Raw genomic sequence first — 18,892 nt, forward strand, 5'->3', positions numbered from 1 at the left:
ACAATAAAAAAAAAAACAAGAATCCTATCTTTTTAGTAGAAAATTATTTTGGTCTATGCTTTCGTAATGATGGAATTATAGCAATATTCTTATAAACAATTTTTTCTTTTCTGCTCTTTCATCCCGGCAGCCAATTTCCTAAACTACAGCTAAAAAATATATATATATTTTTTTTTAAACAACTCTTTTAATTCAATTATGTTAAACTAATTTAACTAAAGCTGTCTCCATATAGACAAAGTAACTTGGTATGTAAACAAACTGTTACCTAATTTAAGAGTATATTGTTTTTAACAATCAGAGCAATGGAGATTCAGCCTGTCACAGGCAGCCAATTGATCAGATCATTTCCATATAAGACAAATCCTGAGCTGGAGCTGTAATCAATTATGCTGTTTCTGTATGTCAGTTTCTTTTCCTGTTGGGTGAAGATCTCTGAACCTCTCCTGGGTGTTTTGTTTGTTTGTTTTTTGACAGAGTTTCACTGTGTTGATTAGGCTAAAGTGCAGTGGTGCGATTTCGGCTCACCACAATCTCCACCTCCCGGGTTCAAGCGATTCTCCTGCCTCATTCTCCTGAGTAGTTGAGACTGACAGGTGCGTGCCACGATGCCGGTTAATTTTTGTATTATTTTTAGAGACAGGTTTTTGCCATGTTGGCCAAGCTGGTCTTGAATTCCTAACCTTACGGGATCCACCCACCTCAGCCTCCCAAAGTGCTGGGATTACAGGTGTGAGCCACCCCACCTGGTCCACTTCTGTTTCTAAGTGTGGCCTGATCCATGAATCATTATTTCCTCACATAAGCTGCTCAATTTTATTTGTCTAAAATTTTCCTTTTAGCCATCACTTCTTCCAATTTCCAATAGCAACTCACTTCAATCAGAAAAAAAAAGGCAAAACCTTACAATAGTCTCAAAATTTTATATCATCTAGCTCCCTATGTCTGTGCTGTACATGATGCAACTTTCCTATTTTTTCACTCTGCACTAATAACACGGATACGTTCTCTAAACCTTTCACCTTGGGGAATTTGCATTTGTTTTTCTCTCTAGCCAGAATAATACCCAGCATCTACAGTCAGATATTTATTTATCTGTCTATATTATTTATATATTATATTCTCAGAGATGACTTTCCAGCTCATAGCATTGTAAATTGCAAACATACCTCCCTTGACAAGCAGAAATAATATTCACTTGCCTACAAAATTGTTTGATCCACCTCATTTTTTCTGAAACATTTATAACAGTCTAGCATAAGTTATTTTTCACTCATTTGCTTGTATGTGTTGAGGGGTAGCACTTTATTTATTTATTTATTTATTTTGAGACAGAGTCTCACTCTGTAGCCCAGCCTGGAGTGCAATGGTTCAACCTCGCTCGCTGCAACCTCTGCCTCCCAGGTTCAACGGATTCTCTTGCCTCAGACTCCTGAGTAGCTGGGATTACAGGTGCCCACCAACCCCTTGCAGCTAATGTTTTTGGTTATTTTTTTAGTAGAGATGGGGTTTCATCATGTTGGCCAGACTGGTTTCAAACTCCTGACCTCAAGTGATCCGCCCACCTAGGCCTCCTGAAGTGCTGGGATTACAGATGTAAGCCACCGCACCCGACCCCTGGAACTTCTTTTTAAAGTCAGATTTATAGAGGCATAAATTGCCTACTTTGTATCTGTACTGTACACTGATTTTTGATGAGGTGCCTAATCATGTAACAATCATCACCACTGTCAAACATTTGGGTAATTTCAAAACTTCCCTTTTGAAACTATTAGCTCACGTCAAACTCCTAACAGCCACTTTTTAGAAGTATTTGTATAAATTTGTGTTTCAGTGAATGGAATTCAACAGAATAATTCAGCATTTAGACTTCTTGTTTCTGTACCTTTTCGTTTAGCATATCTATTTTGAGATTAACAAATGTTCTTGCTCGTATATATAGTTCATTTGATTTTATTGCAGAAAACAATTTCATCACATAGATATATCCCAATATATTTATCAGTTGGTGAACATTTGGGCTGATACCACTTTTGTAAATAAAACTGCTATAATCTTTCTTGTACAGATCTTCAAGTGACAAACAATTTCTATTTTTAATTAATATCTAGGAGTGAAATTACTAAGGCCAATGGGAAATGTAGGTTTAACTTAGTACAAAACTGCCAAAATACTTTTTAAAGTGGCCCTACGATTTTGCATCCCACCATATACATACATAAATTTTAGTTGCTTCATAATTATCCCTATACCTGATAATTTTCATAGTTTAAAGTGTAGCTATCTGGAAGAAGAGCATACCTGTATTTCCCCGTGATTTAAATTTGTCTTTTCCTAGAGATGAAATTTTTGAGCATTTTTGTATGCTAATTTACCATCCATATGTTTTGTAGTAAATTTCCTGTTTCGATCTTTCACCCACTTATTTATTTTTATGTTTGAATTAGTATTCAAAATATATTCATATAATCTGTATATAATATACTTAATGGAAGTATAATTTCCATACAATAAATGTAACTGTATATAAAAGTATACAGTTTAATGACCTTTCACAGATCTATAAAGTCATGTAACCACCACTATATTTAACTTGTAGATTATTTCCTACAAAAGTATCCCCACTCCATTTTGCAATCCATTCCCTTTTCCCAGCTCTAGTCTCTGGCAACAACTAATCTTATTTATCTTTATAAAGTGTGCTTTTAGAGAATATTATATAATGATATCATACAAATGAGGTTATATTGGCTTTTCTAGCCATTCTATTTTACTCAGCATAAAGTTTTGAGATTTATATTTTTGTACATATGAATAATCCTTTCATTTTTATTGTTGATATGAAGGTAACATAGCTTTTAGCCTATTAACCAGTTAATAGATACTTGGTTTTTGTTTTTATTGTCATTTAGAAACTTGTGATAAACACTGACTAAGGTATTTGTGAGAAAATGTGCTTTCAGTTCTCTTGGGTAGACATCTAGATGGAGAATTGTTGGGTCATATGATAAGCATGTATACATTTTTACAAGAAATTTATACTTTGTTGTACAAAATGACTGCACCATTTAGCCTTCCCACTAACAAAAAAAATGCAAGTTTTTAATGCTTTTCATCTTGTTGATGTTGCCAAATTTCTTTTGTGTTGTTTGTTAAGTATTTCTTGTTTTTAGCCATTCTGATTGGCATTATTAATCACAAAGTAATGTAGTCTGCATTTTTTGTTGTTGTTGTTTTTGTTTGTTTGTTTGTTTTAAGACTCACTTTCTCACCCAGGGTGGAGTGCAATGGAGCAGTCTTAGCTCACTGCAAACTCTGCCTTTTGGGTTCAAGGGATTCTCCCACCTCAGTCGCTAGAGTAGCTGGGATTACAGACATGTGCCACAGCAACCAGCTAATCTTGTAATTTTACTAGAGACAGGGTTTCACTGTGTTGGCCAGGCTGGTGTTGAACTCCTGACCAGGTGATACACCTGCCTTGGCCTCCTAAAGTTCTGGGATTACAGGCATGAGCCACTGCACCCAACCTGTAGTCTGTATTTTTAATGACTAGGGAAGTTTAGCTTATTTTTGTCTTTTATTTTCTATCCATAGCTTTTTTTCAGTAAAGTGTCTGTTTAAATTACTGATCCCCATTTTTATTATCACCTCAATATTAACTTATATACTATGTCTTTATATATTTGGAACACAGTTTTTTAGAATATATTTGTTTTGCAAATATTTTTACAAAATCTAGGCATATATTTTCATTTTTATAAAAATGTCTTTCAAATAACAATTTTAACTTTTAATGGAGTCTACCTTATAATTTCCCCTTATTATTTATAGTTTTGGCGCTTTTCTAAAAACAATACATGTATAACTCAAGATCACAAAGATTGCTAAATAAAAATATTTCTTTAAGTTTTATAGTTTTATACTTTTGTTTTACATTTGTGCTCCTGACTCTTTCAAGTTAATTTATTATGTGGTCAAAAATAAGGTCTGATATACTTTTTGTGTAGATGTCCGATTTTTTCTACGTTGTTTTTTAAGAGCATTATCCCTATACATCAAATTGCTTTGGCATCATTGTTAAACATCAATGAGTCAAATATGTTACGTGTGAATCCACTTCTGGCACCCGATTAGTTTCTTTGATCTGTCTATTCTTATGCTAATATCATGCTCTATTGATTATTATACCTTTACAGTAACTCTTGAAGTTTGCTGGTGTAAGTCCTTCAAACCAAGATAGGTAAGATAAACACAAAACAAATGGTAAAAAGGTAGAAGCCTAATGTATCAATAAATATATTAAATATAAATAGACTAAGCTAATATGTGCAAAAGTATCAGATAAAAGTTTAAAAACTATGTCATTTATAATGGACAAACTGTTCAAACACATGGACACAAAAAGATTAAGAATACAAGGGTAAGAAAAGTTGTATCAGAAAAAAAGAGGCTAAAATAGTGTTGATATATTTGTATCAGCTAAGGCAAACTTTAAGGTAAGAAAATTTAATATAGATAGATAACATGTTATGATAAAATAGTCTACCTACCACCAAGGTATAAAATTTTTAAATATTCAGACACTAGTATCAATCACTTATGGCTTCAATAGTGTTGTGAAACAACCAAAATTGTAGTGGCACAAAGCCAAAATAAAACACCAATAATTTCTTTCGACTCCGTGGATTGGCTGGTGGTTTGAGTACCTGGCTGGATCAGCTCATCTCTAGTGGATTTACTAATGTATTTGTGGTAAAGTTGAAAGGGCCTAATGGTACAGAATGGACTCTGCTGAGTCAACTCAGCTCTTCTCCATGCATCTCTGACAACCCTCTAGCATGCTAGTTAATGTATCTGGTCACGGTTGTTTCACGGGACCAAATGAGGAAGAAAAAAAGCACAACATTTTCAAGCTCCTGCTTATGTCATGTTTGCTAAATACCCATTGGGTAAGTGATGGCCAAGCCAAGAGTCACTGTGGGAGAGCACTACATAATTGTGAGGATACAGAGAAGTCTGAAAATCTGGGCTCATGAGTGTAATCTACCGAAGCATTTAGTGACATAGCTTAACTTTAACACACAACTTTAATACCTATGATAATGAGAGAAGAAGATAAGGAATATACCATACAAAATATAGATAACTTTTTAAATTCTGCAATAAAGCATAATTAAAAGGAATAGAGAAAATTCTTCACAAGTTCTTCATACTATAAAAGAGTACAATATAAGTATTAATTTGACAATATTCTATAATACACAAAATGGGCTAAAATGGTTAGGTAGCAAAGAGATTGAAAATAAAATTCTAATAAATATATTATTATGTTCAAATTCAAAGTGTTTTTGAAACAAGTAAACATAACACACTGGATATTTTTGTCCACCCAGGATTATGTTGAAATCGTAACTCCACAATATGATGATATTAGGAGGTGGGATTTTAGGAAGTAATTAGGTCATAAAAGTGGAGTCCTCATGAATGAGATCAGTGCCCTTACAAAAAATATTCTGGGCCGGGCAAGGTGGCTCACGCCTGTAATCCCAGTACTTTGGGAGGCCGAGGTGGGCGGATCACGAGGTCAGGAGATCAAGACCATCCTGGCTAACATGGTGAAACCCCGTCTCCACTAAAAATACAAAAAGAAATTAGCCACGCGTGGTGGTGGGCTCCTGTAGTCTCAGTTACTCCGGAGGCTGAGGGAGGAGAATGGCGTGAACCAGGCAGGCGAAGCTTGAAGTGAGCCGAGACTGTACCACTGCACTCCAGCCTGGGCAACAGAATTAGACACTGTTTTTTTTTTTTTTTTTTTTTTTTTTTTTTTTTTTCCCGAAGAGCTCTGCCTTTCAACCATGTGAGGATACAAAGCGTTGGCAGTCTGTAACATGGAAGAGGACCCTGACCAGAACTCGATCATGCTGGCATCTTGATCTCAGACTTCCATCCTCCAAAACAATGAGAAGTAGATTTCTGTTGTTTATAAGCCACACTGTCTATGTTAATTTTTTATAGCAGCTGAATTGACTGAAGTGCAATCTAAATAAGAGCATGCTCACATCAAAAAAGCAGAGTCCATTTACATAAACAGAGATAGAGATACGTACATTTAACATCAATGAGATATATTGGAAAGTCAATGTCTGATTATTTTCGTAGTGATGAGCAGAGAAAACAAATAGTTTGCTCACAATTAACAGAACATAAATAAAGCAGATCAAGAAAGGATTGTGTAAAAGAATCCATCCATTCTATTAAGTATAAACACATGGCAATACAAAGAGATTATTTACAAGCTTAATTTAGGCATGGGATTAGCAACATTCTGATACTTTCCATCAGTGCAACAGATAGCCCCTAAGAAAAAACTAGGTGACAATATGGATGGTTAAAAATAAATGAAGAAAAAAAGGACTTTTAGGAGGAAATAAACAGCTTTTACCACTGCACCCTATTCAAAGGACTAATGGTTCAGAATCTGGCTGCAAATAAAACAGGTAAAGGGAAGCACAATTTACTTATGGTCAATCTTCTCCAGTGGGAATCAGAAATCCCTATTCCTAAGTGGGAGTAGAAAATATCTGGCAGGTGCTCTGTGATTCTTAATGCTTTACATTCCCAGTCGTCTTTATTCTACCCTGGATTAGCTAAATGTCATAAAAATATTGGCTCCAAAATGGAAGTTTTCTACTGCTTATACTAAACAAAGATGTTATGTAATAAAGAGAGAAATTAAAACCATATTCATTTACAATTGTTTCTATAATTTTAGTATAAATAATATACAATGGAGGATTGAAGAGCTTCCTGAATCTGTCTGTAGAGGTCATGTAAGCTTCCAAGAAGATATCAATATTGATATGAGATTTAAAAATAAGAATGTACTTTAACTTCAGACAAGTAGGGTCTGCATAATTCAGATAGTGGAAGTATCAAGTTCAGGGCACAGAATCTACAGATATAGAATATTTTGTTTGTTACTTAAATATTACTGGAATACATAATGCAAAGAGGCTATAAGCAGCAAAATGTGATTAGAAGTCAGCAAAGTCTTCTTATACTTCCCTTTCCCCATTTGTAAATATGGGAAAAGTAAATATGGGAAAACACTATTCCTCATAGTGTTCAGTGTTAAACCTTAAATGAAGTAACATTTATAAATTAAAACAGTATGTAAAAAATGTTAAGCATTTTTTGTTAATAAAATCAGAATACTTTTGAAATCATATTCTATAAAGGATGCATTTTTCATGTAGTCAGTAAATCTAGCATTTCTGTTCAGCAGAGTAATAAGTTGAGATTTGTTGTATATTAGGCAGTTTTACACTGATAGTTGCCTAGAATTCAACATTTCTTCTTTTCTCATTATCTATGTACATTTTGTTCGTTATTAAATAATGCCATTTAAATTGCAAAAATGATGAACAGTTTAAATTCATCATAATTTCTAGTGTGAGGAAAATGCATTCCAGTGCATAATACTAAAAGTGTGATGGGAGAGTAATATAACTAATTAAAATTAAATAATAATTTATGTACTAATTTTCAAATGTTTTAACATTAGAATACTTTAAAATTAATGTATTTTTTCTCTAAGCATATCTCACTATTTAAGAGATGCAATGAACCATTAGTAACATATATTGTACATTGATCCAGTAGATTCAGTTAGCATGCAAGATAAATATGCATATAAAACACTATTTAAAACAGTCACTATGGTGAAATTACACTTTTATAGCCCTTCAAAATCTTACCTCTTTTCTAGTGACTAAAGTAGTATATGGTGTGTGTGTGTGTGTGTGTGTGTGTGTGTGTGTGTAAAAATGAATAAATGAATTAATATATGAATTAACAAATCATCTTGAAAGTTCCTAGTTTTTAAAGGGATTTTTGGTCATGTTATAGATTCAATGTAGAATGAATTTGCTTTTCTTAAAAAAAATGTGAATTGCTGAACACTAAATTTCACTGGTCAATACCAGTTACCAACTAATATAATGAATCATTTTCTTTAAATATATCATAAAGATAAAATAGACTTAAATAAAGTCTTTCAATTAATCCAGAATTATTTTCTTTTCTCTGTAAGATTAACTTTTATTTTCTAAAAATAACAGAATAGATTTTGCATCAGCATTTAGTTGTTTGGAGCCTCTGGGGAATTAGCCATATCATTCCAGAGTATTAGTTTGGAAATAGAAAAGACTATTTTTTTTTTTTTTGATCCTGTTAAAATGTAGAGAGCTAAAATGTAAGAAGTGCAGAATATTTAATGCATATGATAAACTCCTCTTTGACACAAAATTAAAGAGTAGAAAAATTATTTTAATGAAATTGGCTCTTATTGCCATCTGTTTTTCAAATTACTTTAAAATACACTTTTCAAGATCATACTACAAATTGCAGTGAAATTAATTTGCACTTAATTTTCTTCTTTATATCTCCCTTCTTTATACATTATCTAAAGTAAAATAGATTCTAATTTCAAATCTGAGCTCCCAAATTTATTTTCTGTTATATATTTTTAAAGTATAATATATACTCACTTATTTTATTTACTTCCAACTCACTTTGATGCAAATATTGTTTCTTTAAATTTTTGATATCTATGAATCTCTGGGAACTTGATCTATTTACTGGAATTTAATAATATATCCTAAAGCTTGCTGATTAACAAAATAAATTCAGTAGGATATGGATAGGTTGTTCCAACCTCTCTATATCATTTTCAGCCCCCCTTTTATATTATCTCCTGCCTGTGATAATGTTTTCAATCCCCTCCTTCTATTTCATGACTCCCCCAAATCTTTCTTTTTTTTTTTTTTGCAGTCCAAAATACTAAACACCAATCTACATGGCTATAGTATACACATGCTCTGAGCTTTTCACATAGCTGAATCTGATTAACTTAAAAACAATACAAACACTTTTGTTAGTGTTATCTGAACAATTTATTTAATATAATTTTCTGGAAACTCTAGAGTTGTGGCACTACTCTGTGGAAACCAGACCTTTCTCATCAAAATAACACTTTGCTAAGGAAAAATAAATAGACTTCCACAACATAATCGACAGGGAGAAAGACAAAGATTATAGTGCAAGGCACAGAAAAGGCAACAAAATGGAGACAGTTCTGCAAAATGACATTAAAAACAAGGAGGAAAAACAAACCACTATATGAATTATGGGAAAAAGATGAATAGTTTAAGAAAGAGCAACAGCTGATCTGTTTTTATTTGAATAAATAGGTTAGGTTATGTGTACACCATTTTTTTTTTTTTTTTTTTTGAGACGGAGTCTCGCTCTGTCACCCAGGCTGGAGTGCAGTGGCCGGATCTCAGCTCACTGCAAGCTCCGCCTCCCGAGTTTACGCCATTCTCCTGCCTCAGCCTCCCAAGTAGCTGGGACTACAGGCGCCCGCCACCTCGCCGGCTAGTTTTTTGTATTTTTTAGTAGAGACGGGGTTTCACCGTGTTAGCCAGGATGGTCTCGATCTCCTGACCTCGTGATCCGCCCGTCTCGGCCTCCCAAAGTGCTGGGATTACAGGCTTGAGCCACCGCGCCCGGCCTGTGTACACCATTTTTATACATTAAAAGAGATGTGATAATTACATATAATTCCTTTACATTCTTTTACATTTATGGATAATTCCTATTACTGTTATGGGTATAATTCTTTCTAACATAGAAAATGATTTGTTCTAAGAAATTTGTTCTAACATAGAAAGTTATTTGTTCTTCAATTTTTATAATGCTATTGATTTTTAAAACTATAGACAACTTAAAAACATTTTAGTGACTTTCATTGTATACATACATGTTATATTTATACCTTCATAATCTTATACGTAAGAAGTATGATTATAAAAAAAGAAAATAATTCGCTTCAATTTATTTTTACCGTGGAATTCCAATAGAAATATAAGAGTTGCCGGACGCGGTGGCTCAAGCCTGTAATCCCAGCACTTTGGGAGGCCGAGGCGGGCGGATCACAAGGTCAGGAGATCGAGACCATCCTGGCTAACACGCTGAAACCCCGTCTCTACTAAAAAGTACAAAAAAAAAAAAAAAAAAAAAAACTAGCCGGGCGAGGTGGCGGGCGCCTGTAGTCCCAGCTACTTGGGAGGCTGAGGCAGCAGAATGGCGTGAACCCGGGAGGCGGAGCTTCCAGTGAGCTGAGATCCGGCCACTGCACTCCAGCTTGGGTGACAGAGCGAGACTCCATCTCAAAAAAAAAAAAAAAAAAAGAAATATAAGAGTTTACCTTAGTTTAGAATCTCACTGTCTTCTAGAATCCACTCAGATAAAATAAAAGAATGAGAAGAAACTACATATTTTTCAGTGAAATAAATTAAATATAAAATACAAAAAAATCAAACTGTTGTAAACCCCAAATAGCTGCTGTTTAAGAACAGCAGTAGCTTGAAATGGCAGAGTATATATGCAGCCACTAGAGAAAATTATAGTGGGAAGAATAGAGAAGAATGGTAACTTGAGATACATCCTGTATGACTTAGATGTTTTTTTCTCCACCCCTGTCCATAGGCCCACCAGAAGCAATTTGCCGTCAGCTTTCAAAGCCAGCAATACACCTTTACTGTTCTAAATCAGGAGTATGTTAACTCTCCAGCTCTAAGTCATAATCTTGTTTACAGAAATTTTGATCGCTTTTTACTCTGTAAGATATCAAACTGGTCCATTACATTGGTGACATTATGGTGACTGGACCTAGTAAGCAAGAAGTAGAAACTACACTGGACTTATTGGTGAGACGTTCATATGTCAGGGGATAGGAAATAAATATGACTAAAATCCAGGGGCCTTCTACCTCAGTGAAATTTCTAGAGGTCCGGTGGTATAGGACCTGTCAAGATATTCCTTTTAAGGTGAATAAGTTATTGTATCTGGCCACTCCTACAACCAAGAAAGAAGCACAATGCCTAGTGGGCCCATTTGGATTTTGAAGACAACACATTCCTCATTTGTGTGTGTTGCTCTGGCCTATTTATTGAATGACTCAAAAGGTTGTTAGTTGTGAGTGCGGGAGAAGACTCTTCAACAGGTCTAGCCTGCTGTGCAAACTGTACTGATACTTGGGCCACATACTCAAGCAGATTTAGTCATGGTTGAGGTGTCAGTGGTAAATAGGGATGCTGTTTGAAGCCTTTGGCAGGTCCCCATAGGTGAATCACAGGGGAGGGTGCTAGGATTTTGGAGCAAGGCCCTACCATCTTCTGCAGATAACAATTCTCCTTTGGAAAGACAGCTCTTGGCCTGCTACTGGGCCATTATAGGAACTGAACATGGGTCACCAAGTTATCAGGAAATCTAAACTGCCTTTTATGAACTGGGTGCTTTCTGACCCACCTAGCAATAAAATTGGGCATGCAGAGAAACATTCCATCATTAAACGGAAGTGGCATATATGTGTTCAGGCTTGAGGAGGAGCTGAAGGTACAAGTTACACAAGGAAGTAGCTCAAATGCCCATGGTCCTCATTCCTGCTACCCTGCCTTTTCTTTCTCAGCCTGTACCTATGGCCTCTTTGGGAGTTCCCTATTATTAGTTGACAGAGGAAGAGAAGACCAGGGTCTGTTTTACAGATGGTTCTGTATGACATGCAGGCACCACCTGAAAATGGACAGCTGTAGCTCTATGGTTCCTTTCTGGGACATTCCTGGAGGACAATGGTGAAGAGAAATCTTCCCAAAGGGCAAAACGTCAAGCACTGTGCCTTGTTTTGCACTTTGCCTGGGAGGAGAAATGGCCACACATGTGATTATATACTGATTGATGAGCTGTAGCCAATGGTTTGGCTGAATGTTGAGGCACTTGGAAGGAGCATGATTGAAAAATTGGCAACAAAGAAATTTGGGGAAGAGATATGTGAATGAACCTCTATGAATAGTCAAAAATTGTGAAGATATTTGTGTCTCACGTGAATGGTCACTAACGGGTGACCTCAGCAGAGGAGGATTTTAGTAATCAAATGGATAAGATAACTCATTCCGTAGACAACACTCAACCTCTTTCTTCAGTCACTTCTGTTATTGCTCAGCGGGCTGGTGAGCAAAGTGGTATGGTAGAGGTTATGCATGGGCTTAGCAACATGAAGTTCCTCTCACCAATACTGATCTGGCCCTGGCCACTGCTGATTGCCCAATCTGCTAGCAGCAGAGGCCAACACTGAAACATAGATATAGCACCATTCTTCTGGGTGATCAACCAGCTACCTGGTGGCAGGTTGATTACATTGGACCACTTTCATCATGGAAGGGGCAGCAGTTTATCTTACTGAATAAACATTTCCTCTGGATATAGATATGCCTTTCCCACATGTAATCCTTTTGCTAAGAGGTGCTTACAAAAGGCAAAGGAAATACAGAATGGATAGTAGAAGAAGGTAGTTATTAAATACCAGCTGCAACCATGTGGCTAATTAAAGAAAGGAGGATGGTAATTTTTATGAGTATTTCCTCCTTATTTTGTTAAGAATAAATTTGTGCATATACACAACTGTATTAAGCAAATATCTTTGTTTTATTACGTTTATTATTTTTTATTATGTAAACAAAATTTATTCACTTCAAATCAGCATTTAAGTATTGTTAATTTTGGCCAGGTGTGGTGGCTCACGCCTGTAATCCCAGCACTTTTGGAGGCCAAGGCGGGCGAATCACGAGGTCAGGAGATCGAGGCCATCCTGGCTAACATGGTGAAATCCCGTCTCTACTAAAAATACAAAAAAAATTAGCCAGGCCTGGTGGCAGGCGCCTGTAGTTCCAGCTACTTGGGAGGCTGAGGCAGGAGAATGGCATGAATATGGGAGGCGGAGCTTGCAGTGAGCTGAGATGTGCCACTGCACTCCAGCCTGGGCAACAGAGCCAGACTCCATCTCAAAAAAAAAAGTATTGTTAATTTTATGTAATCATATTTAGGTTAGTGTATTTTTGGTTGTATGAAGGATACTTTTATTATCTTAGCAGAATTATGAACTTATTATTGTCTTTAGTTGGATATTAAGTATGATTTAAGAGGATGTGTACAGGTGCCAAGCTGTCAAGGGGTGGACTTGTAATAGTTAATATTAGATGTCGACTTGACTGGACTGAGGGATGCCTCGATGGCTTGTGAAGCACTGTTTCTGAATGTGTCTGTGAAGGTGTTGCCAGAGGAAACTGGCATTTGAGTCAGAAGTCTGGGAGAGGAGGACCCACCCACAATATAAGTGGGCACCAGCCAATGGGCTACCAGTGTGTTAGAACAAAACAGGAGGAAAACGGAGGTATAAGCTCACTTGCTGAGCCCTCTGGCTCTCTCTGTCTTTTCATGCCAAATGTTTGCTTGCTCTCCTCCTTCTCATGTTATTTGGCCTTTGGGCTCTGGGACTTTCACCAGGAGCCTCCTAGGGGCCCTCAGGCCTTTGGCTTCAGACTGAAGGCTACACTGTTGGTTTCCCTAATTTGTGGGCTTTTGGACTTGGACTGCACCATGCTACTGGTTTCTGCTTTTCCCAGCTTGCAAACAGCCTGTTGTGGGACTTCACCTTATAATCATGTAAACCAGTTCTCCCTAATAAGCTCCCTTTTATATATACATATATCCTGTTGGTTCTTTCCCTCTGGAGAACCCTGACTAATGCAAACCACACATAGCTGGTGCTTAAGAACTACAGTAGCTTAAAACAGCAGAATTACATATGCAGACACTGTAGAAAATTTTAGTAGGAAGAACAGAGAATGGTGACTTAGATTAGAGTTATGACTAGATTTAGATAACTAATTAAATCTGATCAAAATGATCAAAACTGATTAAATGATTAGAGTTAGGTAACTAAAATACCCAGCAAATACACCTTCCCAGAAGTCTCAACCTATAGTGGAAATTACTTTGATCAGATATACAATTAAACTACATGCAAGCACTTGCAGGGAAGGGGGAAGAAGGGATATAAGCTACTGTGGAGTGCCCAGAGATGGTTAAATTCAAGAACATTAGTAAAATGCACTTTCTAAAAGTGAGAGGATCGTTTTAGAGGCTAGAAATTGGTAGGAGCTAGTAAAGCAAAGATATAGTTCAGGCCTCATGAAATGAGTCATTTGGAATGAAGTTAGGTTTCTATAGGTGTAAGAGGTGTGGCCAGGTAGAGGTACACTGTGTGTGTGAATGTATACACACACATATGTGTGTATATGTCTATATCTATATATCTGTATGCATCAGAGTAGCCACAATGGAAAGAGTTTTTTAGTTAAAAAAGCTAGAAAGGAACTTGGGACCACTTTTCAGAAGAGGATAACATACATGAAAATGACTCTTCGGTCTCTACTAAAAAAAATACAAAAAAATTAGCCGAATGTGGTGGCACATGCTTGTAATCTCAGCTACTGGGGAGGCTGAGGCAGGAGAATTACTTGAACCCGGGAGGCGGAGGTTGTGTGAGCCAAGATGGCACCACTGCACTCCAGCCTGGGCAACAAGAACAAAACTTCGCCTCAGGGAAAAAAAAAAAAAGCAGAAACAAAGAAAGTACCAAGCAAATGGCAGAAGTGGAAGAGAATTTAACCAAAAATTTCATGATGAAATTAAAACCAACAAACTTAATGAAGAGAGCCCATAAAACACACAGAAGAATTCAAAGAGACAGCCAAACAACAAGTGAGGGTGCTGCACATAGGAAATAGCAAATCTTATAAATAAGCACTAGATTAGGAGGCACGCAGAGCAAATAGACACCAGACAAAGCACAATAACAGGCAGAGAGGATAGAAATGAGAAAAAGAAAGAAAATAAGGCAAAATTAAGGAGATGCTTCAAAATCATTTAAAACGCTAGAGGACTCCAGCATAGAAAATGTACTGTAATCACAGTCGGAATCACTATAAAATCAAATCAAAGATACAGCCACCTTGTTTTGTCCTTGGTCAGGTTTTTGGAATCTGTTTGAACAAAATCCGCCCATTAAAAAGAAAATATAATCTGAGCTTTAACAAGCATATACGATTTCTAAACCTTCACTAACAACATAATTTATACAAGTTCTGTCACCCACAATTAACTCATGAGCCCTTGGTGTCAACACCCTCCCCAATTCCTAGTTTCTGGCAAACACTCATCTATTTTTAATCCCTATAAATTTGCCTGTTTCAGAGGTCATATAAATAGAACTTTATAGCGTGTGGTTTTTAAAATCTGGATTCTTTCACTTAGCATAATGCTTTGAAATTCATCTATGCTGGATGCATGTATTTGTAGTTCATTTTTTTTGTTGCTAATTAGAGCTCCATTGTAAGTCTGTATCACTGTTTATCCACTCACTAGATGAAGAATATTTGAGTTATTTCCTATTTTAATTATGTACAAAACTTCTATTATCGTTAGTATACATGTTTTTCTCTTAACACAAGTTTTCATTTTTCTTCAAGAAATAGATATTTCTTGAGTGAGATGGGTGATTACATTTAACCTAGCAAAAGAGAAAAAAACTGGTAGCCAGGATATATAAAGAACCCCACAAATTAGTGTAAGTAAACAAGCCAAAATTTTAATTAGGCAAATAATATGACTAGACTTTTCAGCAAAGAATGTATGTGTGTGTATATATGTATACACACATATATAATAAACACACATATGGGTGCTCACCATCATTAGTTATTAAAGAAATGCAAAGTAAAACAAAATGCCAGTATACACATCTACTGGAATATGTAAAATTTAGGCTAGGTGCAGTGGCTCACGCCTGCAATCCTAGCACTTTGGGAGGCCGAGGCGGGCGGATCACAAGGTCAGGAGATCGAGACCATCCTGGCTAACATGGTGAAACCCCATCTCTGCTAAAAGTACAAAAAGAAATTAGCTGGACATGGTGGCGGGCACCTGTTGTCCCAGCTACTCGGGAGGCTGAGGCAGGAGAATGGCGTGCACCCGGGAGGCAGAGCTTGCAGTGAGCCGAGATCACGCCACTGCACTCCAACCTGGGCAACAGAGCAAGACTCTGTCTCAAAAAAAAAAAAAAATATATATATATATATATATATACACACATATATATATATACATATATATATATATAATTTAAAAGACTGAGAATATTAAATGCTTATAAGGATTCCACATTCATAATGTGGAATCACACAGAGAAGACAGATCTATCAATTTAGCAGAATAGGGAACCAATCAAACATATATTTACACCTATCTAAATTTTTTATGGCAAATATTGTATTACAGTTCAGTAGGCAAAGAGTTGAATATTCCCGAAAATTATGCTGGGATAATTAGGTGACCATAAAGAAGATCTTGCCTGAAAACTAAACAAAAACAAATCTGTTTAGACTGGTTAAAAAATTAAAATTGGTCAGGTGTGGTGGCTCACACTTGTAATCCCAGCACTTTGGGAGGCTGAGGCAGGCAGATCACCTGAGGTCATGAGTTCAAGACCACCCAGGCCAACATGATGAAACGCCATCTCTACTAAAAATACAAAAAAATTAGCCAGGCATGGTGGTGGGTACCTGTAACCCTAGCTACTCAGGAGGCTGAGGTAGGAGAATCTCTTGAAGCTGGGAGGCAGAGGTTGCAGTGAGCCGAGATTGTGCCACTGCACTCCAGCCTGGGCAACAAGAGCGAAATTCTGTCTCAAAATAAATAAATAAATAAATAAATAAATAAATAAATAAAGTAATAAATTAATATAAAATTAAAATTAAAAGTCAAAAAAATAAAGCTCTTAATAGAGTACAAGGGACAATAAACTTATTAACTGCAAGTTGGAACAATTATTCAAGTAAAAAAATATATAATCTACAAATTAAATGATTTAAAAAATTATCTACTTTGAAATCAATAAGTTCTGCTCATCAGAGACCACCTAAAGAATGATACAAGGCAAAATACAATTTATAAAAAAAATTAAGATATAAATAGAGTAAATTCATAAATATCTCCTATGAGTCAATGAAAATAAAAGGAATTATGTGAAAAAAGGATTTATATATAGTGCCTATTGAAAAGAAAATAAGGAAATTGTGGTATTTTAACAAAATGAAATTCTGTATATAACATTAAGAGAAAATAAACTATAGTAACATAAATCAACAGATATTTTCATCAACACAATGTTGAAAAGAGAACATGTTCAAGGACTTCATACACTATATAGAGCTCAAAAAATAAGAAAATATGAAAAACTTGTTTTTGAGAATATATGTACATATGATAGAATTAAAACTATAAAAAATAAGGCACAGGCTAATCATATCAACCCGATTAGTAGTTATTTCATGAGTTTTGGAGAGTTGGAAGGTGAAACAATTAGAAAAAAGACATGTAGATTAACAGTACCGGTGATACTGAGAGAGGAGGAAGGAAGAAACCAGTCAGGCATGCAATTAGGGTGGCTCCTTGCCAAAAGTCCCTCCAACCAAGAACAGCTTAAAAATCAAGCTGCAGGCCTCAGATAAGAAAGAGCACGTGTCCTTGAACTGAAAGGCCTACTTTGTGAGCCCAGATGAACACATTCCACTTCTCTTTTGGACACATTTCTCTCTCTTTGGTTCATCTTTGTCTTGCTTCCTCCATATTGGTCCTTACCTTTCACTCATTTTTTGTATGTCTGTCTCCTGTGATTGTGGGCCAAATCTTCATTTGCATAAAGTGTAATGTCCCATCAGTCCCTGATTGGTCCTGGGCCAAGGCCCTGGACCAAGCCTTCACTTCAACCCCTGACTATTCCTGGGCCAAGTTCCCAGGTCAAGCCTTCACCTCTGCCTCCAATTGATTCTTTTCACTATCATGTCTTTTTCTCAGTGCAGGCAGACCAGTCAGCGCACTCTTCCCCTGTCCCACTCCGTAAAAACCCCTGAACTTAGCCCTGCAACTGGCAAGCCTCTTTTGGGATGCCACTTTTTGCTGAGAGCATTTCTGTCACTTAATAAATTTGACTCTGCCTGACTCACTCTCTGGTGTCTGCCTGCCTTATTCTTCTTGGTCTTGGGACAAGAATCTGGAGTTTGCCAGTTGTGAGTGTAAACAAAATCAGGAGTGAAAAAGCTGCGGCAACATCCATTAATTTCACTTGTTCGTGTTTCCCAGGTTACTTCCAATATGTTCTTTTTCTTATTATACTTAACATTTATATAATTATATAAAATGATTAAATGAAATATGCTTTGGCTTCATATCATCCTTAGTTAAAACATCAAAGTACAATACACACAAAGGGCATAATTTATTCTTAATACTAGTAGAAGATTACTCAAAAATTTTTATTTCAGATAATCTTTTAATAATGCCAAATGCTGTATCTCATTGCCACTTTTGATATTTCAACTTAGATTGCCATTATTTTTATACCAAAATATGGCTGAGAAGAGCACTTTAAAGAGGAGCAATACCACTGTATTTTTTTTTTTTTTTTTTTTTTTTACTTCTTTATATCAGTATCATCATTACATTGAGGCTTCAGTTTCTAAACAGGAATCATTGAAAACTACTCACCTACTATATAAGGCCAAATTTCAGTATTGTAGATAATGGAACCTATAGTCCATTGAAGCAGTCTTAGGAAGAGAAAAGAAGCATGATAAATTTCCACTGCAATTGTCTATCCTGTAGATCTCTCACTTTACTTTTATTTCATTTAAAATGTTAGCGTGGCCATGGATTCACCTGCTACTATCAATTAATGCATTGTTCATTTATAAAGTTATTGCCTTTCTTATTCCTTAGATAAAAAGATAACTATAAATAAGATCTTTAACAATTTATTTTTAATCCTCAGCAAATCATCTTGAGCATTCTACTCTGGAGACCATTGATACAGCAGGTTGAACTCTTTTATTTATCAGAATATTTTTACAATTTTATTTTTATTCAGCCTTCCTCT

The sequence above is a fragment of the Trachypithecus francoisi genome, unplaced genomic scaffold, assembly GCF_009764315.1.
Source record: "Trachypithecus francoisi isolate TF-2019V2 unplaced genomic scaffold, Tfra_2.0 Lachesis_group3, whole genome shotgun sequence".
Classification (NCBI taxonomy): domain Eukaryota; kingdom Metazoa; phylum Chordata; class Mammalia; order Primates; family Cercopithecidae; genus Trachypithecus; species Trachypithecus francoisi.